The following is a 9,245-nucleotide window of genomic DNA, read 5'->3' as shown; positions in this document are numbered from 1 at the left end:
GTCAGACCCAGACCAGGGCTCGGCCCGGCGCTCACACCAGCGGGGCTGGGCGTGCAGATGGACACGGCCACGTGTGCCAGGGACGCTGGGCGCCCAGCGCCTGGGGATCCTGGCGACACTGTCACCCGGGGCTCCCTCAGAACCCCTCTCCCACGAGCTGACTTTGTCACCGGCCCCGAGTCCTTTCCCCTCCCTGGGAACTGCCGAGTCTGGTGAGAAGGCTCAATTCCCGGCCCCTCCCCATCCCTGTCCCCAGGGCTGAGCCTGGAGCCGCTCAGTCCCCCTGAACACAGAGTCCTCCCAAGGTCAGCGCTGACCAGGCGTCAATGCCTCCCATTCATTCTCTGAGCTCTCTGTCCCTGCAGGCTTCTCCTCCCCTGCTCTACTTGGCCAAAGTTGGCCATTTGTAGCCCCAAAGAGCCCTAACGGAGACAGAGAGTGGGCTGGACATGATAAATCCTGAGGGCAACTGGGATACTCTGAAAAACTCAGGGTCAGGCCCCGGGATGGGGAGGGGGGCCCAGAAGACAGGCCACGCGGCAGTAAGATCTCTGCATACCGCCCGGACGTCAGTCCTTCGGCTCCTCTGGTTGGGTCGGGGCGTGGGGAATAGGGGAGGGCTTGACAGCGACTGTCACAATCCCCGAGACTGTGAAGGGTGTCTGGGTGAGAGCCGCAGGTGGGCTTCTGTTGATGCACGTGCCGCGACGCTGCGGGTCTCCCTCTGACTGTGCTTGGCCACGTCCAGAGCCCTGCCCTGTTTCCGGCGAGAAAAGCTCAGGCAGCCCCGGGAGAAGTGGAATCCTGGCAATCGGAATGGTGGTGTCTAGGAGACTTGGAAACACAGGGACCCCTCTGAAGCTCCAAGCCCTTGAAAACACTCCTCACCCACTACCTCCCTCTCACACAAGGGGAAGCAGGGGGCGCTGCCCGTGGGAGCGGCAGCTTTCGGAATGCTCTCTGATGTCCTTTGGGGTGAGCTGAACCCCCCTACTGAAAAGGAGGAAGCATACACAGACGCAGAGAACAAGCCTACGGTTGCAGGGGGAAAGGATGGAGGGGGGTGGTTAGGGAGCTTGGGATGGACATGTGCACACACGGCTATACTCAAAATGCAGAACCAACAAGGACCCATGAGAGCACAGAGGAGTCTGCCCAGGGGTAGGCGGCAGCCTGGACGGGAGGGGCGTTTGGGGGAGAGTGGGCACATGGAAATATCTCTGGCTGAGTCCCTTGGCTGTTCTGAAACTTTCACAACTACACCCCGATACAAAATAAGTTTAAAAAAAGAAGAGGAAGTACGGCTGGTGTAGTCAGATCCTGGAGCGGGGGCAGGGGAGTTCTGACAGCCTCACGGATGTGATGGCCCCTCAAAGGACCCACTGCAGTGAAAAGCTCCTGAACCACTACTAGAGGGCTGTCCCTGCTCTCCACAACTGAGAGCCGCAGCAAAAACCCAGCGCAGCCAAAAAATGAATTAATTTAAAATATGCCAGTAGCCTGGTGTTCACCTTTAATTTTAAAATGCTTTATCTATTTAAGGTTTACAATGTGATGTGTTGATTCCATATACATTGTATAATAATTATTGCAATCAAAATAAATAACATATCCATCACCTCACATGGTTATCTTTGGGGGGCAAGAAGAGAGATCTACTCTTTTAGCAACTTTCAAGTATATAACACAGTATTATTAACTAAAGTCACCAAGCTGTACATTAGAACTCTAGAACGTTATTCGTCCAGTGTAACTAAAACTTTATACCTTTTGGGCAACACCCCTTCATTTCCCACACTTCCCAGACACTGGCAACCACTATTCTAAGAGTTTGACTTTCTTCAATTCCACATATAAGTGAGATCATGCAGTGTTTATCCCATGTTTTCCATAGGACCTGTATCAACTTGTATTTCCTCTGAAAGTATGGGAGTTCTCTTTTCTCCACATCCTTAACAACCCCGGTTATCTTTTGTCTTTTTTGATTATAGCCATCCTAACAGGTATGCGGTGCTGTCTCTCGTGACTGTTTTTGGCCACAAGGCAGGTGGGATCTTAGCTTCCCAACCAGGGCTCGAACCTGTGCCAGGAAGCTCAGAGTCTTTAAGCATCAGGCTGCCAGGAAAGGCCCTCTTATTGTTTTGATCTGCATTTCCCTCAAATACAGACTTAAATTGAAGAGAGTAGGGAAAACCACTAGACCATCCAGGTGTGACTAAATCAAATCCCTTATGATTATACAGTGGAAGCGAGAAATAGATTCCAGGGGTTAGATCTGAGAGAGTGCCTGAAGAACTATGGATGGAGGTTTGTGACGTTGTACAGAAGACAGGGATCAAGACCATTCCCAAGAAAAAGAAATGCAAAATGGATGTCTGACGAAGCCTTACAAAAATAGCTGTGAAAAGAAGAGCAGTGAAAAGCAAAGGAGAAAAGGAAAGATATACCCATTTGAATGCAGAGAATATGAAGGGAAGAATAGCAAGGAGAGATAAGAAAGCCTTCCTCAGTGATCAGTGCAAAGAAATAGAGGAAAACAACACAATGGGAAAGACTAGAGATCTCTTCGAGAAAATTAGAGATAGCAAGGGAACATTTCATGCAAAGATGGGCTCAATAAAGGACAGAAATGGTACAGACCTAACAGAAGAAGAAGATATTAAGAAGAGGTGGCAAGAACTGTACAAAAAAGATCTTCACGACCCAGATAATCACGATGGTGTGATCACTCACCTAGAGCCAGACATCCTGGAATGTAAAGTCAACTGGGCCTTAGGAAGCATCACTACGAACAAAGCTAGTGAAGGCGATGGAATTCCAATTGAGCTATTTCAAATCCTGAAAGATGATGCTGTGAAAGTGCTGCCCTGAATATGCCAGCAAATTTGGAAAACTCAGCAGTAGCCACAGGACTGGAAAAGGTCAGTTTTCATTCCAGTCCCAAAGAAAGGCAATGCCAAGGAATACTCAAACTACTGCACAATTGCACTCATATCACACGCTAGAAAAGTAATGCTCAAAATTCTCCAAGCCGGGCTTCAACAGTTCGTGAACCATGAGCTTCCAGATGTTCAAGCTGGATTTAGAAAAGGCAGAGGAACCAAAAATCAAATTGCCAACATCTGTTGGATCATTGAAAAAGGAAGAGGGTTCCAGAAAAACATCTATTTCTGCTTTATTGACTACGTCAAAGCCTTTGACTGTGTGGATCAGAAAAAACTGTGGAAAATTCTTATAGAGATGGGAATACCAGACCTGCCTCTTGAGAAATCTGTATGCAGGTCAGGAAGCAACAGTTAGAATTGGACATGGAACAACCGACTGGTTCCAAATAGGGAAAGGAGTACGTCAAGGCTGTATATTGTCACCCTGCTTCTTTAACTTATATACAGAGTACATCATGAGAAATGCTGGGCTGGATGAAGCACAAACTGGAATCGAGATTGCCGGGAGAAATACCAATAACCTCATATATGCAGGTGACACCACTCTTATGGCAGAAAACGAAGAACTAAAGAGCCTCTTGATGAAAGTGAAAGAGGAGAGTAAAAAGTTGGCTTAAAACTCAACATTCAGAAAACAAAGATCATGGCCTCTGGTCCCCTCACTTCATTGGCAAATAGATGGGGAGACAGTGAAAACACTTTATTTTCTTGGGCTCTAAAATCACAGCAGATGGTGACTGCAGCCATGAAATTAAAAGACACTTGCTTCTTGGAAGAAAAGTCATGACCAACCTAGACATTACTTTGCCAACAAAGGTCCGTCTACTCAAAGCTATGGTTTTTCCAGTGGTCATGTATGGATATGAGGGTTGGACTATAAAGAAAGCTGAGGGCCGAAGAATTGATGCTTTTGAACTGTGGTGTTGGAGAAGACTCTTGAGAGTCCCTTGGACTGCAAGGAGATCCAACCAGTCCATCCTAAAGGAAATCAGTCCTGAATATTCACTGGAAGGACTGATGCTGAAGCTAAAACTCCAGTTCTTTGGCCACCTGATGTGAAAAACTGACTCATTTGAAAAGACCCTGATGCTGGGAAAGACTGAAGGTGGGAGGAGAAGGGGACAACAAGGATGAGATGGTTGGATGGTGTCACCGACTTAACGGACATGAGTTTGAGTAAACTCCGGAAGTTGGTGATGGACAGGGAGGCCTGGCGTGCTGCAGTCCATGGGGTCACAAAGAGTTGGACACGACTGAGTGAACTGAACTGAATATTTAATAATGTTGAGCACTGTTTTATATATCTGTTGACTATTTGTATGTCTTTGGAGAATGTATATTCAGACCCTCTGTTTGTTTTTTAAGTCAGTTATTTATCTCTCTGCCACTGAGTTGTATGAATTCCTCATACATTTTGGGTATTAACCCCTTATCAGATGTGTGTGTGCCTTCGTGGACGCTCAGTTGCTTCAGTCCTGTCCAGCTCTTTGCGACCCCGTGGACTGTAGCCCACCAGGCTCCTCTGTCTACGGGATTCTCCAGGCAAGAATACCGCAAGTAGGTTGCCATGCCCTCCTCCAGAGAATCTTCCTGACCCAGGGACAGAACTTGCATCCTCTGCATTGACAGGTGGATTCTTTACTGCTGAGGTGCCAGGGAAGAGTTTGCAAATATTTTCTCCCGTTCCACAGGTTCTTTTCAGTCTCCTGATTGTTTCCTTTGCTGTAGAGCTGTTTAGTTCGACATAATTCTGTTTCCCTGTTTTTGCTTTTGTTGCTTGTGCTTTTGGTGTCATATCCAGTAAAACTAATGCCAAGACCAAGGTCAAGGAGCTTTCCTGACACGTTTTCTTCTAGCAGTTTTATGGTTTCAGATCTTATGTTTAAGTATTTAATCCATTTTGAATAGTTTTTGTATAGTGTTTTGTGAGACGAAGGCCCAATTATTTTGTATTTGAATAGTCATTTATATCCAAAACTGAGTATTGCAACACCATTAATTAAAGAGACTATTTGTGCCCCACTGTGTGTTCTTAGCAACTCTATTGAAGATCTGAAGATCAATGCATTTATTTCTGAATCTCTATCCTGTTCCATTGCTCTATGTCTGTTTTAATGTTGGTTCCATACCAGTGTTACTGCTATAGATTTTTAAGGTTTTGTTTTTTTTTTTCCATCAAGAAACGTGATGGTTCCAAAATTGTCTTTTCTTGCTCAAGTTTGAATGGGCTAGTCAGGTCTTTTGTAGTTTCATCTGAATTTCAGGATTTCTTTTCTATTTCTGTTAAAATGCTATGGAATTTTGATAGGGATTGCATTGAATTTCGGGAGAAGGCAATGGCATCCCACTCCAGTACACTCGCCTGGAAAATCCCATGGATGGAGGAGCCTGGTGGGCTGCAGTCCATGGGGTCGCTAAGGGTCCGACATGACTGAGTGACTTCACTTTCACTTTTCACTTTGCTGCATTGGAGAAGGACATGGCAACCCACTCCACGGTTCTTGCCTGGAGAATCCCAGGGACAGGGGAGCCTGGCGGACTGCCGTCTATGGGGTCGCATAGAGTTAGACACGACTGAAGTGACTTAGCAGCAGCAGCAACAACATTGAATTTGAAGATTGTTTTGGATAGAATAGAAATATAAGCAATATTAATTCATCCAATCCATGAACATGGTGTATTGTCCCTTTTATGTCTGTCTGTGATTCCTTTCTTCAGTGTTTCATATTTTCCAGTGCACAGATCTTTCACCTCTTTGGTTAAATTTATTCTTAAGTATTTTCTGTCTTTAATGGTTTTATAAATAGGATTGTTTCTTAATTTCTTTTTCAGATAGTTGGTTTTTAGTATATGGAAGTGGTATTGATTTTTGAGTGTTGATGTTTGTACCCTGCAACTTTATTGAATTTGTGTGTTGGTTCTAACAGATTTTTGGTGGGGTATTTAGGATTTTCATTTAAATATCTATTTTACTTCTTCCTTTCTGATTTGAATGCCTTTTGTTTCTTTTTTTCTTGCCTCATTGCTCTGGGTAGTGCTGCCAGTACTGTGTAGAATGGGATTGGTAAGAATAAGCATTCATGTCTTATTTCAGATCTTACAGGAAAAACTTTCAGCCATTCACCACTTATGTGATGTTAGCTGTTGGCTTGTCATAAATGGCCTTTATTAAGTTAAGGTTCATTCCTCCTATAGCCAGTGTATTGGAACTTTTTATCATGAAAGGGTATTAAATTTTGTCCAGAGCTTTTTCTTCATCTATTGAGATGATAATATGATCTTTATCTTTGTCTCTTAATGTTGTATAATTTAATGATTTGCATGTGTTAAACCTCCTCGAATCCCAGTACATATTCACCAGACAACTCTTTTTTAAAAACTATTCCCAATACCACTATTACCCTTAAAATAATTTCTTAATATTGCCAGATACCAAGTGTTCAAATGTCTACATCTATTTTTAAAGTACTGTTTGAAATCTATTTTAAAATTACTCTCATACAAAATCCGCATAAACTTGTGATCTTGTTGAATGCAGTTTTTGCTTTTTATTGGATACACACTGCCCTTGGCGGCGCAAGGCTGCTCAGGGGTGCTGGAAGTTTTGAGGCAGGGTCTCTAGGGATGTCATTGTTGGTCAGTCACTCAGTCGTGTCCCACTCTTTGCAATCCTGTGGACAGTAGCCTGCCAAGCTTGCCTGTCCTTCACCATCTCACAGATTCTGTTCAAACTCATGTCCATTGAGTCTGTGATGCTACTTTATCCTCTGGTAAGTGGAGGAGTACATCAAGGCTGTATATTGTCACCCTGCTTATTTAACTTATATGCAGAGTACATCAGGAGAGGCGCTGGGCTGGAAGACACACAAGCTGGAATCAAGATTGCCGGGAGAAATATCAACAACCTCAGATATGCAGGTGACACCTCCCTTACAGCAGAAAGTGAAGAGGAACTAAAAAGCCTCTTGATGAAAGTGAAAGAGGAGGGGGAAAAAGTTGGCTTAAAGCTCAACATTCAGAAAATGAAGATCATGGAATCTGGTCCCATCGCTTCATGGGAAATAGATGTGGAGACAGTGGAAACAGTGTCAGACTTTATTTTTCTGGGCTCCAAAATCACTGCAGATGGTGATTGCAGCCATGAAATTAAAAGACTCTTACTCCTTGGAAGGAAAGTTATGACCAACCTAGATAGCATATTAAAAAGCAGAGACATTACTTTGCCAACAAAGGTCCATCTGGTCAAGGCTATGGTTTTTCCAGTGGTCACGTATGGATGTGAGAGTTGGACTGTGAAGAAAGCTAAGCGCCGAAGAATTGATGCTTTTGAACTATGGTGTTGGAGAAGACTCTTGAGAGTCCCTTGGACTGCAAGGAGATCCAACCAGTCCATCCTAAAGGAGATCAGTCCTGGGTGTTCATTGGAAGGACTGATGTTGAAGCTGAAACTCCAGTGCTTTGGCCATCTCATGCAAAGAGTTGACTCATTTTAAAAGACCCTGATGCTGGGAGGGGTTGGGGGCAGGAGGAGAAGGGGACGACAGAGGATGAGATGGCTGGATGGCATCACCGACCCGATGGGCATGAGTTTGAGTAAACTCCGGGAGCTGGTGATGGACAGGGAGGCCTGGCTTGCTGCGATTCATGGGGTCGCAAAGAGTCGGACGTGGTTGAGCGACTGAACTGAACTGAACTGAAGCGGATGAGGTACTAAGCATGAAGTCCCCCACCTCCCTACCCCTTCATACATGCAGATGAAGGTAAAGCTCTCTCCAGCTGCAGGAACCCAGGGCTAGGGTGAAAGGAGTGAGGCAAGCCCCATGGTCCCCCTCCCCACCACCTCCGCCACGCCTTCGGTTTCAGGACTACATTTCCCAGCGGCCCTCGCGCGCCACCCTGACTCGGGCTCCTTAGCAGACACAGAGAGGCTGGCGGCGGCGAGGCGCGGTTCCTTCTGGGACTTGTAGTTCGGTGGGCGGGCGCTGGGCGCGCTTAAGTCCAGGTTTGAATTCCGCCCACCTGCATTGGGCTCAGAGACGAGGCCAACAGTGCGGGCGAGCGGTGAGTTTGCGGCAGGAGAGGATGGGAGGTGGGCTGGTGCGGGGGGAGGGCAAAGGGAGAGAGAGTGTGCGTGTTTTGGGGTGCTCTGTCTCTGTCCGTGGGGCAAGGGGAGAGGGTTGGAGGAGCGGGGTGGCTCAGTTGCGCGCTCTGGGGCGGGGGGTGACAGCGGCTGGGTCCGGGGCCACCCCTCCCTGACCTGTTGTGTCTCCGAGGGTGAAGGGTCTGGGGTGGTGGGTGTGAGTGAGTGAGCGTGTCAGGGTGCGAGGTGAGCGTGTCAGGGCGGGAGGGAGCTGTGTGGATGCCCGGGGTGCGTGGGACTGACTCGGAGTGTGTGGCCTTGTCCCGCGCGTCCCAGGGCGGGAGCCTTCGTGGTATTCCACACTGCAAGGATTCTGACTTTGCGAGGCGTCCGTGAGAGTCCGCACCTGCTCTGACAGGTGGAGTGTGTGGGCACCTAGGGGGTGTGGGCGTGCGCGTGGAGCAGAGTCTGACTGTGTGTCTGAATTCGGGCAGCTCACTCTGTGAAGGGCGTGCTAATCTGATGGAGGTGGCAGGCCTCCCGGACGCTGGAGGGGTGCATTGAGAGTTAAGAGGGCCAGTGATGAACTTGGCCGGATGGGGCAAGTATAAATGATTTGCAGGGAACACCTGAGGCAGTTGGTGGGGGGCATTGGAGCTGCAGAGAGACCCTCAGGAGGCATCTGAGTGTTCCCCAGAGTGGGTGTGAAGTGTGGGGAATTAGAAGGGTTTTTGAGCTTGCAGCAGGTATGAGCAGGAGTGCTGGGCTGAGGGCGGGGGCTGGGGGCACGGTGGGGGCTGGGAGCCCGGCTGGTGCACGTGTGTGAGAGGGGGCAGCCCTGGGTGCTGGGTCCAGGTTGGGCCCCGGGGTGTCAGCCAGACGGGGTCATGTGTCTAGGGGTGCTTCTGAGGTATGTCTGCAGGTGCGTTTTGTGTCTTTATGCCCAGGTGTCTAAAGTGTTTATCTGAAAAATAAACAAGTGTGTGTGTACATGTCCATGCAGATTGAATTTGTATGAATCTGAATCTGAATATTTGGATGTGGGGGCGCAAGTGACTTTTACTGTTTTTAAAAGGCCTGCAAGGCTAAGGGAGTGACTGATTTTCCAGGTATGTGTGTGTCTGCAGGCCTGGATTTCTGTGGATGGAATTTTGCATATCTGTCTGATTTGATTTCCTAGTAGGTCTCAATTTTTTCCAAGTCTACAAACCCAAAGGAGT

Source organism: Dama dama, chromosome 4 (genome assembly GCF_033118175.1).
Source record: "Dama dama isolate Ldn47 chromosome 4, ASM3311817v1, whole genome shotgun sequence".
Lineage (NCBI taxonomy): Eukaryota > Metazoa > Chordata > Mammalia > Artiodactyla > Cervidae > Dama > Dama dama.
Note: the sequence above shows the minus strand (reverse complement) of the source record.